Source organism: Protopterus annectens, chromosome 7.part0 (genome assembly GCF_019279795.1).
Source record: "Protopterus annectens isolate FY-2018-M chromosome 7.part0, PAN1.0, whole genome shotgun sequence".
Classification (NCBI taxonomy): Eukaryota; Metazoa; Chordata; order Ceratodontiformes; family Protopteridae; genus Protopterus; species Protopterus annectens.
In genome coordinates, this window is record NC_056739.1 from 1167552510 (window position 1) to 1167571438 (window position 18929).

Genomic DNA, 18929 nt, shown 5'->3' on the forward strand with positions numbered 1-18929 from the left:
TTTTTTCCTAGCTAATAGTATTATGTTTTACATTTATGTAAAGTTTGTTAGCATTATTGCTTTTTTCTCAAGATTATATAAGATTTTTAGGTGAACTTGGGACTGTTACGCAGTATAGGGAGATGAGTAAAACATATCAAGTCTGTGATTACTAACATTGTTTTACTTTTAACTGTATGAAACATTTTAATAGTAAATTGACTACACTGATTTATGCAGATTTTCTCTTTGGTATCTCTCTTTCTCAGTAAACTAAACTAAGTTGGTAAAATAGAAATAAATAAGTATGTTGACAACCTTGCCAAATACATGTCATATAGATCAGTAACTGAGATGCTTAACATTTTAGGTTTTTACAAATGTTTTTGAAATTTCCTTCATAGTAAATGAATACGTTCTGTCTAGTCGGTGACTGGACAAGAGGAAAAAGTGAGGAGTCATTTCTTTCCAAGACATCCTTGCTTTATTTCAATAATGATTATGACCACAGTGTACAGTAAATTGGTGGGAGTGTTCATTAATGGTATTAACGTGCTTTGTGGTATTTTATAATACATTTCAAGAGTATGCATTTGTGAAATTTTATAATAGTGAATATTTATTTGCCTGTGCTGGACTCGCTCAGAAGTTGAATATTGGTGCTAGCATTAAAGAAATGGAAGAGTTTGAAATCTATAGTGCTAGGCAAGCATGCAATGCGGATATGCTCTTGTCCTCTACATTTGTGCAACAAGGTGTATGTAGAATTTAAAAACTAGTATGGAAAAGGCATTCTCAACAGAGACGTACGTTCTCTCTGGGTTGGGTTGAGGGCATTGGAGAGGAGGGGTATATGCTGAAAGCTGGTGTTCAGTTCCAGAACTCATGACTATACATCTGGTACAAGTCACTGAATATCTTATTCATTGACATTCTGTTTTTATATTGTTACCCCTGTTTAATAAGTCATAAATATAAACAAAACCAAGGTGTGTATACTATTTTAATACCTCATAATACAGTATTTTAGAAAGGCTATCTGACAAATATAAATGCTCCATTGGTTACAGCTAACATAGTTTGTATAATGTTGTAACTGAAGTGGTTAATGCAGTCTGCATACTTCTTGTCAAATTGTTTTCAGGTATAACTTTCTCTGTGCAGAACTGCAATAGAGTATTACAATTTGGAAATGCATAAGGCTGTGGGCATAGTGCTTGCATGTCAGAATTTATGTAACCTGTTCAAAGCAGACATGCAAACAGTGTGTAGTGCAAGGCCTGTGAGGCTAACAGCTTACAGATAAGTTCTGTGAGGCACATAGAATGTGGCATAGTGCCTTACAATACCATTACATGGGAAGTTTAGGTGATGAGGTATGGAATGAAATGCTTTTATGCATCTTTCTTGCTGTTTTATAGTATCTCACAGTAGTGTAAGCCTTTTACCTAGTAACACTGTAATATGTGAAGCATGGGAACAGGACAACATAGACCCCAAAGCTAGTATTAATCATATCAGATGTCACAGTGTGTTATCGTATTATTTTACACAGTATCTCACTGTGTTCCTATCCTAGTAAATATCCCATCATAAATCTGGATAGCAGGGATTTGTGAGCGGCTGGAGGCACAGTAAAAAGGTTAGCAAAAATATAACAAAGCTGGTGAGTACAACAAAGACAAGGGTAGAAAGGAAACAGAAAATGACTCTGGAAGGGAACTCCGAGCTTTTCTTATTTATAGAACAGTAAGGAGGGAGGGATATATAGACAGAGACCACTGAAGATGCTCAAAAAATCAAAACTACTAAATTAATACTATGCCTCATTTTTTCACAAAGGAAAGCAACAGGAAGGTTTTGTGCAGGGATGGAGATAGAGCAGAATGCAGAGAATAGTGGACACACAAGCAGTTTCGAGATGAAAGAGGTGGAGAAGGAACGGACTGCCTTGCTCATTGGCTAGATAGGCTGCCTCTCAGAATACTCAGCCTGTTTGCTTATGACACAAAGATAGATGAAGTAGTAAAAGATGGGGGGGATAGTCTACAGAATGATCTGGAAAGGCTAAACAAGTGACTGGAAAGATGACAGTTGAAATGTAGTATGAACAGATGCAAAATACTGCACAACATGGTATGATGTATCTGCTTCTGAGAGTGGTACTGATGGCACAGAATGAAAAGAATATGGGATGTTGATTATATCTGGGCTGAACCACTAAGAGCAGAGTGAGAGGGCAGTAGCAGGAAAAGAATATGGGATGTTGATTGTCTGAGCTAAAGCTCTAAGAGCAGAATGAGAGGGAAGTAGCAGCTGAGAGCAGAATGCTAATCCTGTTGTCAGGGGAATAAACCATAGAAGTAATTCCATTCTACAGGACCAAGGTCAGACCATGCCTAGATAATAGCATGCAGTTCTAGAGCCCATACAAGGAAAAGGATATTTGTAGATATTCAGCTAAATCCTGGTCTTCTATCTAGTTCTTTTCCAACATTAACCTCATACCAGCATTAACCTCATACCAGTCTATAATAGTATAACTAGGAATTATTTATCCATTGCTCTCAGTCCTATGAAACCTGGCCGATGAAGTAGAGGCCAGCTCACTGGCACTATCTTTATTGCCCTTACAAAAGGCCTTTGATCTAATTGACCAGAACAACCACCTCCATTACCTGCTACAAATAGACATAAGTCACAGTTCCATACCTTTGTTTCAAGGCTCACAAATCATTACTTTAAAATTCATACATTGATTTCCCAGTCAGTCTTCAAAAATAGAAGTACCACAAGGTTCTATTCTTGCTCCTCTGCTATTTTCCATGTTTTTATATTTACCATCCCTTGACTGAAATCATCTCCCACTTTTTCACTGTGTGGATGATATGGTACTATTTCATACAAACAACTTCATACCCAACCTCCAAACATACCTGCAAATGGATTTCTTAGGCTAATCCATAAAATCTCCCACAAAAGTATCCTTCTCCAGTCCAAACAGAACTATGATTTTTGACACCAAATTAGAATTAAAAAAAATATAACACTCTGTACATTTATGACAACAACAACATCCCCACAGAAAACACTACCTCTTTTAAATGCTTTTGTCACTTGGCTTGACCCCTCCCTTAATTTATCAATCCACCTTGACTGCACAAGGAAAAAGGTTAATTCCCTCTTATTTTAGACCAATTCTTGGGCAAAGGAATTATAATATTCTGAGCTGAATATGACCTCTGCCTCATAGCCTCAGCATCAAAGACAAATTCTACATGCATTCAAAAATGATTATTTGCAGATTTATTATCCAGTCCTCTAAAACTGATCACCACTGTAAAACACTGAAAAATAAAATAAAATAAATTGGCTCCCTGCTGACACTTCTCCTAGGTTCCCAGCTACTCAGCCTCTTATTCATCAGACGTTCTCTACACTAGCAACTAAACTAATTCAACAGACTTCCTTTTACACCCTCAGAGTGCACAACCACACTGCAACCCCCCACAAAAAAACTCTATTGTGAAGATCACAGCTTTTCTATAATAGGGCCAAAGTCTCAGAATGTATTCTCTTACAAATAAGACACTCCATCTTACCCAACATTTAAGGCTCATCTAAAGGTGTACCTCCTGTTATCAGCCAAAGATCATTGCCTCTCATCCAGCCATATCATAAAACATGCACTACATCACGCTCTTTCTCTTGCTAGTAGCACTCTTATTATCCTGTATATGACAGGTCCTATTGCACCCGTCATCACTTCTTACTCAGATGATCTTTTGGTTAATATAATTTTGGCTCATTTATTCACAGCTTCCTTGTGCCTGACTTGGACAGATGTGACTACAAGACTTGGATTGCTTCTAAAACTATCTAGACCTACAAAGTTGATATAAGTATATTTTTGCACTGGCTCTGTTTCAGTGATATTTAATACTTATGTGCTAAATTTATTGAGTTTTTTGAATTTATCACTGTTTTTCAGCCTGTACTTGTTAAAGAAACTCTACCTGTTTGTTACTGTACTTTTCTTTGGTTGTTTTAAAAATATTTTGACATTCCCTAACCTTCTCTGATACTGCAAAAGCTGTTCTGAGTTGGCCAAAGTTTTCCTGACTATGCCAAAATATTTCCAAGTTTTACAAAGTTTTTATGTGTTGGAAATAAGTTCACCAACCCTAAGAAATGTTTACAAGGTTTCTGATACCGCAGGAATTCTTACTTCTGTTGTAAAGCATTTGATACTGCACTTGAGCTCAAAACCAGATTGTTTTACATTACGAGGGTTCTTTTCCAAGACTAACCTCATACCAATACATAATAGTACAATTAGGAATTATTTATCCATTGCTAGCCTAAACACCTGAAGTTTAAGTAATAAATGTCAGCCACTTGAAGTCCAGCTTGATTTGTACAAGTCTAAAGTCCTTGCCTTTACAGAATTTTGGTTAAAAGGTTCCTGGATCCCACTACTATGTCAAGAGATTACCATTTGCTTTTTGACAACAGGCCTGGTGAAAGACAAGGTGGGACAAGATCATCCTAGGTCTTTAATCTGCTAATCTCACAGAAAAATGAGTTGCAAAAACAGATGCAAAAATGTATAAGCACCCTCACTGGATTTTTACTGAAATCTAACCAGGTAATCATTGCATATTTTGTATTTCCTGTATGTACACACCACTACTAGCTCAGATCTTGTTTTAGAGGATCCAGTCAAACAAGTAACCATGCTTGGTAAATATCACAAGCTAATTGTGTTAGGTGACTTCCACTTTGTCATCAATAGGCTAATCTTAAATGTTTAGTTTCTACTTAACTTAGTGGTACAGAATTGAAACAAACAACAACAATACCTCCACCATCTCCTCCTTGGATCTTCTACTTATCAATATTCCTAGGCATGCTGTTTCCCTGAATGCTCCGCCTAACAGCCTTAGTAATACAACCCCCCACCTCCATGTTGTCTACCTGGTCCCATAAATCGCCTACCTAACCCCCTATTTATCTTAACTTAAGATCTAATACAATCCACTGAAGGCACACTACTGAATGAGCTTAAATACAATTGATGAGACCCTTTTCTATAATTCCAGCTATGGATTTTGTCAGTTTCCCATATATATATTGTTAAGAGCAGACTAAACTCTTCCACTTTGGGCAAAGAGACTTTAAGGTCAGTTGGTACCCTGACTTACAGCAACAAAGTAAGAACATAGAGACTGCCTGGAGGCATTGGAAAGAAGATTTGGTTAATGCTGCTAAGCTAGAAACCTCCCAGCCCCTTAGAAAATACATAGATACTAATATAACCATACTCAAGGTCAGCCCAAACTGTACACCTCCATCAGCCACTTCAGTACTGGAAATCAGTAAAATAACTTGCTTCCCAAACTCTTCCACAAAACAGCTTTCAAACAATGCCATCAACATTAAAATGCTAAATGAAATAAGTGACAGTGTAATTCTTCCCTCTCTCAGCAGGTTCAAGCTTTGGTAGTGTCACCCAGCCACAACTGCAAACAGCTACATTGGCTGACTGATTCACCACTGTTCTGTTTGAAGGCAATTAGCAAAAGCGAGTTAGAAAAACTTCTAAATAGTAATAAACCTTCCTAAAATACAGCTTACCAACTTTTCGTCTCCTCTACAAACTAGGTAGTGATATTCTCTGTGAGCCCTTCTCATGTGTTCAGCTTATCCCTTAGCTCAAAACAAGTACCCACTCATTTCAAACATGCAACCACACGCTCTCTTCAAAAAAAAAAATATATTAAAGTTAGATCCAGCAGTAAAGTTGTTCAAACGAATTCTATATAATCAAATGCTAGAGCAATTCATAAATATGATAGCACTGTCACAAAAGCAACAACTTCATAGTGAAGTATAGTACTGTTACATGGTTTAAAGGTCATGTCACAAATAGGTCTTTTGCAGATGCTGCCAGTGGTCTATCAACACTAACCAGCAGCCTAGAGAGGCATCAAGATTCAGTTACAACTACTCTGCTGCCTATAAACATCACACCTGCCTGATGTAAACGACATACTTTGTCAGTGATATCGTTATTACTAAATCAGGGAAACATGACTACTCAAAGAAGGATTTTGCAGTTTTTTAGAAAAAAGCTACAAAAGAAATCTCTTGCTGAATAGAAACAAACCTACTGTCATGCTGTTCGACACTCCTGACTTGCTGTATACATTCCTCTTTTACTGCTTCATCCAAATGGCCAACCATTTCCTGCTGTTTCTCCACAGAAATACCCAAGAGCCATGTTAGACAATTGCCTTACATTTCACCACCATACTGAAAAACAAGCTTATATGGTTAATGTTCCATTAAAAGTAATTTATAAACTATCTCACTTTCTTATAGTAGAGGCTAGTTGTTCAGGAGCTATTAATGTGCTCCTACCCAGAAAGAAATACACTGTGCCACAATTTGCTTTTTTATCAGTACACACTTCTCTTCTTCAAAAGACTGTGGATAAAATATTAAAATATCACTTTGTCTTCTATCACCTAACATCATTGCTTCACTTTAAATCAAATTATATGACTATCAGTTAGAAACATCAATATACTTCTTTTGAGTAAGTTAACATTCAGGCTCTTTATGATAGCTGTTGTTCATACCTTAATACCACATTACAAGTTAGAAGCTGTCCTCTACTCTGGGAGACCCGTCAACCCCACTTTACTCTTGCAATTACTGAAAAATCCTTTGCAAGGCTAGCTCTTTCTGTCTGGAATCACATTCCTGACTACAACAGAGATGCTAGTAACCGAAATACTATTTCTAAATCATTGTGTCTACATCACAAAAACAAATGCCTGTGAATGTTTTTACCTAATGGTTAAATGTTTATCTCTGCTTGCAGCAGCTGGCAATGTCAAGTGCAGGACCCTCCATAAGTAGCTATTATCATTACACTGTACTGTTTTTTTTAATTTTAGTTCCTGATCCACAACTTACTCTAACCCATTTAAATTGTCTGGTAAATTACTATTATTTGCTTCTCGGAGTCATTGGTGTATTATTTTTTAGTTATGTTGCAAGTTATCTTCTTACTTGAAATATAAAATTGTTGATAATGTTACCAAGACTGCCTCTCCACAGGCTTAAACAATTGTGCAGATTTGTTTTTCTGCATTTTCATTCATGTCAATAAAACATTTCTAAATGATTCTGCAACATTATTTCTGGTGATCAATGAAGTTCTGTTCAATTTCAGTCTTGGACAACTAATGCAACAGCCTACGCAACCTAACCTCATCACTAACAGTCATTCCCTTCTGGATGTAATCATCACTGACAACCACAATCTGATCTAATTTCATTCAGCCCTAAGACAAACTTGTATATCAAAAAATTGAAGCACCCTGTCTGTCACAGACTGGCCTTTTATATTAAACCTCAACAACCCAGTCTCTTAAGGTTAGTGAACTTATTTCCAAGGGTTCCTGATATTGCAGGAATTCTTCTGTTGTAAAGCATTTGTTACTGCACTTGAGCTCAAAACCAGTTTGTTTTACATTACAAGGGTTCTTTTGCATTCTGATGGAAGCAGAGAGCTAAATTCAACCCATCCAAGGTGGGAACTACTGGTTGATAGCTTATTGTATTTTCATGTGATTGGCCTGAGGGTTTAACTTTATAAAAGTCTTTCATTCTGCTGGTATAAAAGCCTTGCACATATAAGCAAACTTCTCCACTTTATATTTAAAAAATATAGGAAACCCTCTCCATAGACTCCTACTGTTCACAGCTACTTGAAGACCTGCCATTCTGTCCAAAGGGTGGTACCACTGCCCGTCATCTAATAGTATACTACTAAACACTCTCACTTTGACCTTTAAGTGACTCTCTTAGTCCTTCCCATCTAGAAATTGTGTTTTCCTGCCTTACATAGCGTAGATTAGATACATACCTGCTGAATCTTGACTGTTTGGTATCACTGTGCTCTTAAACCAGCTATCTTACATTGAGGGACTCCCTGCACCCTTGTGGCAGAAATGTGTAGCTCAGGACGCATCTGAGTTGGGGAATACTTGAGAAAGGCTCAGTATGGGGTTTTCCCATTGGTAGTTATCTTAAAACTGTTGGAATTAGCCTGTATATAAGCCTTGTGTTTGCACAGGTTTGCTCTCTGTTTACCAGAGCTGCTCAATGTTTGGCAACTTTAGCCAGATGTAAGGAGAGCATTTGCACTGAAATCCAAGGCATCCACTGAAAAAAAATGAAAAAATAAGCATATTTAAGCCAGCTCTGCACTTTAACTGTCTATAATTGAATTACTGCTTCATTTTTGCTGTTTGTGACCTAGCCCGCTTCCTTCACCACATTCAGAAAAATCCTGTCACAATGGGCAGGCAGTTTCCCATCATTTCTCCTGCCAGCTTGATTGATTTGGGCATCTTGAAGCAATGTAGCAATCGCTTCATATATACTGACAACCATTTACTCCTAAAGCAAACTAACACCCTATGTGAGAGATGCAAATGCACTGTGGAACTGGAGTCCGTTCTCTCACGTAAAAACCAAAAAGAGAAAATGGGGATACTTTGGAATTAACATGGCTAAGCTTGTAAAAGCTCTAGGGTCGCTAGTCTAGTAACCTCCTATGAACATGTGAACCTATAATTTCTCCTTCCTGTTACTCACAACCTCTGAATAATATCCCTCACTCCTCCCAATGATGATCCTATTATTCACACTTAGCAAACAGTTGTAATTATCACACAGACCCATCACTTTCTACATGAGCTTTGTCTTGATTTTTATAAATAATATATATTACAATTACAGCTACTCTTTACATTTTATTAGTTGCTTGAAGGTATTTTACAGATTTGCATTTTAATTACTCTTGTTCTCTCTCATTAAATGTAATTCTGATTTTCTTTGTATTCCCAAGCCAAGACTGAAATTGGTCAGTTGTGATCAGCGGTCTACCCTGATAAACAAGTTTTAAATAAATAAATTAAAATAAATTCATCAAAAAACAATAGAAAGATCCATGGGATGGAGAACTAAGGGTATCAACAGAGACAAATGAACTAGAGCGCTTCACATCTGAGACCAGGAAGGCCAAAATATTGTGCACACGATCCCATCAGAAGATGAGGGGTATCCTAAATGAGAATTACAGTAGAGGGAGGAAGGAAGAGTATGCAGGAAGTAGATTGCATGGACAAACTATTGCCTAGATTTCTGAAGCTGAAAGTACACATATACATAGAGGGCTGCAGACCCATGGAAAGGGCTACCAAAATGAATAATGGAGAAGAACTCTACAGAGGCATTTAAGATGCTGACAGGTACAGTAAGGTAAATCGGGGAGGTTGAGATTGAGGAAAGATGTAATGTTAAATGCACTTAAAGGGTGGGGTGGATAGGTTTATTGTTTCCTTCTTGACAATTTAATTTAATATAAATGCTGTGTCTTTCATATCATCAAATAATTTCAGTTATTTTTGGAAAAAACAAAATTTCTGGTCCATTCCAGTGTTGCATGTTTTCTGTTTTGTCACTCTGCATGGTGTCACTATTAGTTGAACTGTATATCTTCAAGTTTGGTAATTGTGCCATATTCTTCGCTCCTGTCAGCCTGTACATGATTGTGTTTATATTTACTTTGTATTCATGAGTATATTGGTCCTTTACAGAATGCAGAACTATCTCTGTATCAAACAAGACTTATTGCATATATTATTATACATACCATGCTAATGTTCTGGGAATACCATACATTCTACATTCTACATTCTATCCTGATTTTGTTTAACAATTTTATTGGGGGGGTTTAAAGTTGTACCAATTCTTATTCTGATGTGTGGTCCCTTCCTGTTTGGCATTATAGAGATCTTTTCTATTCAAATTATTTTTTTACAGTGCAGATATTAAACTGAGGTCCCATCTACTTGAACTGGTGGTAGCTCAGTGACTATAAAAGATCACTTGGTACTTGTTGAAAATAGTAAAGGAAATTCCCTAGGGGACTGGTCAAATTTTACTTAGCATGAATGCAACACCAATTCTTTTCTGAAAAGAGGCTGCTGGTCTTGTGCAACCATCTCTGTCAACAAAGAGCAACAGCATAAATGGATAGATAAAATACATTTTTGTACTTTATTTGTTCCACCACCGTTCTACTTCGTATTTACTTCCCATACTTTACAAGTCCTTTCCATACCTCTACTACATCTCTGCACATTAAACTCCACTGTAACTATGTCTTTAACTGTACTCTGTTAAGTCTATCATAATGCATATTCACTAGCTCTGATAAATTGCTTGGTACTGTCACCACATTAACCAAAGAAGCTGCTCCTTCATTTTTCTAAGAGGATCATTGTCCCATCTGCTCTAGTCAATTATCATTCTCTTCAGTACACTCTAGAAAATTCTTCCTTCCCATCATCTACTTGATCCAGTCACATCAAGTTCACCGTTCCCTTATCCTTTTCTGATATTTCTCCCACACCTTCTCCTTTAATCGACCCAAAATATTCTGTCATTACTTATAAATCTTATTCTTTTTCCATATACTTAAAAAAACTTTACTCTTTTTTTCTACCCTCTTACTGTGAAAAATATCTTCTTCTTTCACATCAGGTAAAAATAAAATAGCACTTTTCCTGCAATCACACCTGAGATCATATGCATACAGCTTTTCTATATTACTACTGTAAAATAATTATTCTATAGTTTAATCCCTTCCTAGCACACACCATTTTCTTTCAACCCTATCTTCTCAAGAATATTTGTCTTCATTTTCACAAAAATAATTTTAGCATGTTCCTTCAGTGTAGCTACACCAGGCATTCCCCAGTGTTTTTCCTAGTGAAGATGTACATTTAAACCAGGGTATCCCTCAACACATGCAAATCCACTTGCAGTGCAAGTAATATGATCAAATGTGCACATCCTAAACAACAAATGTGCAACAACAGGACATCTTGGCTCTGGTAAGGAGTCAAATAAGTTAACTTAAGAAATTATTCCAATAAGCTAAGCTACAAATAAGTTTACCTTTTCCTTATATTCTTAACATTCAGCAGGGTTTGATCCAAATACAATTACTTAAATATATCAAACATTAACAAAGCAATTATTTCAAAAACTCACTTATTAATGGAAATAGTACAGAAAAACTGGGGGGTTGTTTTGGTATTATTTCTTACTCTGCCTTCAGGGAGCTGTTGCAGTTCTCTGGAAAAGAGGATCTATAATGCAACATTAATTACATGCTAATCATAATAATAAAGGTATGGTTTACCTGAAAGCTGTTGAATTTCGGAAGACAATAATGTGCCTTAAACATGATATTTGGGATACTTGGATTGATAATCAAGGAGGCAGAAAGTTATTAATAATTCTAAGTAATATGAATTTAATCGTTGCCAGTGATTTTAATTACATTTTAGATAACAACTTGAACCTCAGCAATAAAATAACATAGAATTTTGGATTTAATACCAGCTTTGAAAAAATTGGTTCAAGTTTAAATCTAAAAGATTTAGGAGATAATAAAGACCATTTATGGTTTGCAAATTATTCTTTTGTTGCAATCAGATTTTCTTAGTTTGATTTCAAATTCTGGACATTTCAAAATATTGCAAGTGTTATCTAAGATCTTAATTGCCTATTTTTAAGAGTCATACTTATAATAAAGAAATATCTTTCTCCTGTCATAGTTCCCATTAATATGATAAAATGTTGTGATGTTAAAGAATGGTTCATCAGGGAAATGAATAATTTTTACTACATAGTGATAATTTGAAACTGAGAGAATATGTATTATGGAATTATTTAAATTGTACATTTATGGCAGGATTCAGGATTTCCTATTTGTATAGGAATAAAATTAAAGACTGTGATAAGCAACTGGTTGAAATTCAAAATCTAAATTTGGCAAGTACTAATGCCCAGAATGATTAAAAATATTAGACCTTATATTTTCTCTGAATAAAAAAATATATAGCAACAAATTCACATCCATAAAACTGCTTTAGTCCTAGGGAAAATTAACAATTATTCTTTATCTCCACAAGGTGTTAAATGGTTTGTGATTTACTAAATTGGAATTATTAGAGTATCTTGACTATAAATTCCACATTGATAGTCTATGCTGGACTACAATCATTTGATAAACAAAATATAAATTTTTATTAATAGGAATAATGGTTTTACTTAAGATAGCATAACTTATTTGACTAATGATATTAAAATGCTGCAAAATCTCATGTCAAATAAAAATATAAAGCTATTGGTCTAGGTGGAGTTCTAGAAGATAAGGAACATGCTTATAGACCATTATCATTAACTATTGATCACAAAATAACTGCTAAAAACAAAAAAAAAAAACAGCTTTAATCCATTATGATCAAATATCTTTCCGACTAAAGACTAACTCAAGGCAATATACAAAATCAATGTTTAATAAATTACGTGTGTTTTTAAAAAAAATAAAGAAGCTTGAACAATGAGAAAGCATTTGATTTTGTAGACTGCACATATCACTTTAAAGTTTTATAAACATACAACAATCCTAATATGTATTTTGAAGGAATTATACCATAATTCGAAAACCTGCATAAAAATTGGTTCATAACCTGTCTAGGGAAATAATTGCAAAGAGTATCAAACAATGTTATTCCTTGGCCATTATTAACTGCTTTGGCAATACTTTCTTACATTAGAACCAGCAGTATGACTGAAGGTATTAAATTTAGTAAAAGAAAAACTATATTTTTTGAAATTATTTACTTTTTATAAAATCTAATATAAATAATTGATTTCATTAAATGGACACTTTATTACTGTAGTTCATAAGGCTATCTTGTATAGAATTTAATAGGATTATCATCATATTAAATCAGTAATTAAATCCTGATATAAAATATAATATTCATATGACTGAGAATGCAATTGTATTATTAAATATGACTCAGAATCTACTGTTAAAACTAATTATAAAGCAAATTTTACAAATTATTAAACTTTAATTTCAACATGGAATAAAATGTACTGCTTTTTTGAATGTAGATTGTCTTATCCAAATTATTTTTCTACTATAAATATGGCTCCCAAAATTTCTTTGCTTCCACAAGACATTATTTAAACCAAGTTAGTAAAACATTACTTTCCTTGTTATGGCATCCATTTTAGTTAAGAATAACAATAAAAAGCCATACGAGGTTATAGGATAATGGGAAACTGTTTTTTGAAGTATTGGGACATATACACAGTCTTTTCTTTTAAAGCAATTATTCACTGGTTTGATCCTGCATATAATGCAATCTGTAAGACATTTTCATTTTTTTCAATATACTAATCTGAGGACTTATAAAACAAGCAGAACATAAAAGTAGGAAAAATAAATATTTAATGTTTCCCCAACGACAACCAGGAATATTAAACAAGAGGCAAATGTTAGTACAGCCTGGATTCCACAAGAACGCAGTCAGGCAATCTGTGTATAATAAACATTCAATCCAACAAACGTATAAAAACAGTAAAAACAGTAAATGTTCATAAAAATATACAATGTGCTACAGGTTAAGCGCTTTTATCCACTTCCACTGTGGACTTCATCGGAACATGTAGCACTACAAGCTAAATGATTAAATACACATTTTTTGGCGCCAATGGATTTTTCAAAAAATTAAAGCTATATGCTGCCTAAATACCTTTGAGTAGGGCTGCATATAATCTCATACATTGATTCTGACAAATCTTCACAAATATTTCATGTTTACTCACACATGATAGCAATGTAAATCAATCAATAGTATGAAAAGTGGGTGTACAACTGATGTGCACCCAGTAAATAAATTACTGAATCCAGAATCTCATGCCCTAGCTACTAATATGGGCTTAATAAGAATATTGTCATTTAATCCTGGGAAGGTTGTAGCATCAAGCAGCAATTGCCACTTTACTTCCTTCTGTCCCAATATAGCCTTTATATTACCATCTCTGGGATTTACCCTAACTTGTTCTAAAATACCAAATTTAAAACTATGGCTATTCCCCCACTTCTCTATATGCCTATATAAGGCATTATTTTTGTCCTGTTTCCTAATCCTATATAGATGGCCATAGATTTTATTCTTAAGGCACCTATCAGTTTTTCCCACATAATATCCGGAACATACTGTGCATTTAGCTAAATATATATTACATGTTTAGTATTACAATTCCCTATTTTAAATGAGACCAGTGTTATTAATATTTCCCAAAACTATCTTGTCATCCTCTAGTATAGCATGGCATTGTCCACATGCCCCACACTTCCTATTATGACCATTCCTATTGTTCATCCTAGTCATCTCCCCACATCTTTCCAGTCTTCTCTTTATATTCTGTCCAGTCTTATAAACAAAAACTGGTGCCTTCCCCACAAGTTGTGTAATATTCTCATCAGCCGTAAGAATATTCCAATTGTGCGTAATAACTTTTTTAACTTGATTTACATAAGGGCCATACTACACATGTACGGTTAAAACACACTTCATTGTCAGCAAATGTTGTACTAAGAGGCGAGTTCTGTAACATTCCCGTGCCTAATAAAGGTTTATATTTACCTCTCCATTCACTTATAACATATCTAGTAATGTCATTTTTTTAATCCTTTAGGGTATCCCCTTTCACTAAACATACTTCCTATAAAGTTAATCTCTCGCACCATATCCACATATTGTGAAGTCATTCTGGCAGCTCTAATACACTGCCCTTTTAATATATTCTTCACTAAGCCTCTTGGATGATTACTTGAATATTCCAAGTAGGCATTGCTAAATGTATCCTTCCTATGGATACATGACTTAAACCCAGTGGGTGTATGGCTAACAAGTGTGTCCATATACTATCAGTATTGTAATTATAGGTAAATTTTAAATATGTACTGGTGTTATTTAAATATTCAATAGATTGCTTGAATCTGTCCAGGGAATCATCCCATAGGATAAAAATATCATCCAAAAAGTGAGTGTAGTATCCAATACTACCAAAAAACTCGCTCATGAACACATAAACCAGGTTGGCAAAGATGGGAGCACAAGCGGCTCCCGTCGCTACCCCTCTGGTCTGTCTATAATGTTCTCCTTCATAGAAGATACAATTATGGTCCAAAGCAATGAACATACATACTACAATGAGGCTGACACTGTCCCATTCCATACCACCATACTTCCTGATGCTGTTACAAAAGGCATCCAAACCTTCTTGCTTGGGAATACAGGAAAAGAGATCAACCACATCTATTGTGATGTATATAAGCTCCCTTTTCCATAAATTAGTTGTTAATCTACTCAAAAAATCCCAAGAATCTTTTATAATATGTGGGACTCTGTCATATATGTGTTTTAGCCTCCTGTCTCCTGTCGATCACTACACCTATAGGAAATGTCTTGGGTTGACTACCTGAAACAATACGTAGGAAGGGTTTTTTTTATATTCTTGTGTATCTTGGCAATGCCTACTATAGTAGCTAATATGGGAAACTCAACTCTCATGAAGTTGTAAATTTCAGTACTAATTCTGTTCTCCAGATGATATTCTTCCAAATACATGTCTATACGCCTATATGCAGTATGTATCTCATTAATAGACACTACTTCATAATTACCAGTCTGATGTAAGATCTCATACATTTTGTTCACATACTCCATAGAATCGTAAATTACCACTCATCCACGTTTATCGGGTTTCATGACCCTGATATTATGGTCACATATGAGTTGCAAAACATTTTCTTCCATAGTCAAATTATTTGTAACTTTTTTACCCTTAAGAACTCACAGACCCACCAACAAAGAAACTACCTTGGACTGGATACTTACTAATAACCCTCTTCAAACCTACAATGTAGGGATCCTCCAAGATGATCTAAGTGACCACTCCCTAACCTACTTTATCAGATCTAAAACCAACCTCACTCATTCCAACATTGCCAGGACTGTTCGCTGCAAAAAACAATTTAAACATGATCTATTCCTGACAGAACTTAAACAATGTAATTGGTCTCCACTAAAACATCTTCCACTTGATGAAGCAGTAGCCTATTTTAATACCACATTCTTATCCATCCTGAACCACCATGCCCCATTACGCTCTATTAGATGCAAAGCTAAACCAGAACCCTGGCTCTCGAATACTACTAGGCATAAAATCCATCTGAGAAACAAAGCCTGGGCTAAATGGCGTGCTACTAAAAACCCACTAGATCACTTAATTTTTAAACAACTAAGAAATAATACTAAAATAGCCATAGTGCTAGATAAAAAGAACTACTACCTTCAAATACAGCAAACCCATCTTAATAAGCCTCAAATGTTTTGGAACAACATTAACAAACTTCTGCACCCAGGTCAGTCTACCACCCCTAACCCTCTAGGCTCTAACCCAGACAATCCCATTCAAACTGCCAACTCCTTTAATTCATTCTTTACCAACACCATCCAATCTCTTGCTAGCCATCTTTCACCAGACACATCAAATCTGCCTAACGCACCTTTAAATCCTCCTCCATCCTTTCAATTTCAACCAGTCCCTACTTCTACTATAAGCTCTCTTCTACTAAAACTGAAACCTTCCACCCCTTCTGCTGACCAACTCCCAGCAGAATACCTTCAAATTGCTGCCAGACCCATTGCCTACCCCATATCCATTCTTATTAATAGAACTATCAGTGAAGGATATATCCCATCCATCTTACATTATTCCTCTACACAAAGGTGGGAACTCTAGTGAATACTCCAACTTTCGTCCAATAGCCTTACTATCTCCTCTGGCAAAAGTTATGGAAAAATGTATACAGAAGCAACTTCTAAACCACCAACTCCAAAATAAACTACTGGCAAACTGTCAACATGGTTTTAGACCCTACCACAGTACCACCACTGCCCTGCTATCATTTACAGATTGCATCAACAACAAACATAACAATGGCCTTCTTTCCTCTGCAATTTTCGTTGATTTATCCAAAACCTTTGACATGGTTCATCATCAGCTGCTCTTGCATATTATAAAATCACTTTCGCTAGATCCATTAGCCATCAACTGGTTCAAATCTTACCTCGATAACAGAAAACAAGCAGTACTTTGGCACAATAATCTTTCTAATCTCTTACCTATCTCCCTGGGTGTCCCTCAGGGCTCCATATTAGGCCCTCTCCTATTTTATATCTATATTAATGATCTTCAGTCAGCAATTCCACATTCTGCCTGCATTCAGTATGCAGATGACTCAACTATTATCTGCTCAGCTACTTCTCAAATCGACCTGCATAACATCACCCAGAATGCATTTAATACTGTTGAACAATGGTTTACAAAACGTTGCCTCCTTCTAAATCCAAAGAAACCTAAACTTCTACTCTTCTCCCCAACCCGTAAGTCCACCCCCATCCATTTTACACTTACATCTAACGATGGTACTGTTATCTCTCCAGACATCACAACCAAACTCCTAGGAATAACTATAGACAACAACCTCAATTTTGACACGCATATTAACAGTACAATAAAAACAATCAACAAGAAACTTGGATCCCTCTATAGAATCAAACCCTTTCTTACTCCAACAGCCAGGACTGCTATAGCCAGAACACATCTCATCTCTACATTACTCTATGCATCACCCATTTATACAAACCTTTCTAAAGCCAACATTAACAAGTTGACTGTATCCTATAATAATATTGCCAGATTTGCTGCTGCCTCTCCTTTTCGAACTCATCACTGTCTAAATCTTAAACAACTTGATTGGTTAGAGTTTCTACACCATCTCCACTTTTCTCAGCTTACAATTGCCCACAAAACCCTACACCAATCCTCCAATACTCCTATTCTTGCAAGCCTCCTTACCCTCTACCAAAATCCGAAAAACCTACGCTCTTCTAATAAACTTCTGATTAACACCTGCAGATCCAACAATTTGGCAGGAGACTCCCTCTTCTGCAATTCCATTGCTAAGCTTTGGAATGCTCATCCCTCTGAACTTACAACTCTCTGCTCTCATACTCTTTTCAAAAAGAAGCTTAAGCTTCATCTCATGACTCACTGGTTATGCTCCTGTTCTATCCCTGACTAACTGCTGCTTCCTCTCACCTACAACCTCCTGCTTTAACTAGCCTTCTCTTCTAACTCTGCTCAGGATGTAACTTTTTACTGAAGTCTTCATATAGATATCAATAGTTCATCGATGTTTATTGCTCTGACCATGCCTTATACTTTTGAAAAAAAAAAAAAAAAATTTATGCTCTGTTTTTGTATACAACTAATTGATACTTCTTCCTTGACTCTATTTTGCTGTATTCTTCTGTATACTTTTTCATGATTGTAATTTGATGTTTTTTATTGTATATTGTTATTTTGTATATCATTTGTTAATGGCTTATTGTACTCAACATGGAGCCTCTACTGAAAATGGACATGTATCCAGCTAGACTAGCCCGGTCAACAAATGTAAAATAAAATAAATAAATAAAGTTTTGTTGCATCTTATATATTTCTCTAGTAACTACTTTTTCATATGTGACAATGCTGGGGTGTGTGGGGGGAACATATGTACTTATTTTTTTAAGCATGCTATTTTTCCTCTTACATACCTCACTACCTTTTTGGGAGGTTCTGTCATTAAAGAATACAGCTAAATTGAGCTTCCTCAAATAAAGCTTAAATTTCCATTGGTGCCAAAAATGATGTATTTAAACATTTAGCTTGTAGTGCTACATGTTCTGATGAAATCCACAGTGGGAGATGGTGAAAGCGCATAACCTGTAGCACATTGTATATTTTTATGAACATTTACTGTTTTTATTGTTTTTAGAAGTCTGTTGGATTATATTTTTATTATACATTGATTGCCTGACTGAGTTCTTGTGGAATCCAGGCTGTACTAATGTTTGCCTCTTGTTTGATATTCCAGAACA

The 18929-nt window shown here is 35.5% G+C and overlaps 1 protein-coding gene across 3 annotated transcripts in view; it reads left to right on the top strand.

Annotated features, from left to right (window-relative positions):
• The window catches only part of STRA6 (signaling receptor and transporter of retinol STRA6), a 585684-nt gene that overhangs the window by 365097 nt on the left and 201658 nt on the right, over positions 1 to 18929 (top strand). The window lies entirely within an intron of this gene.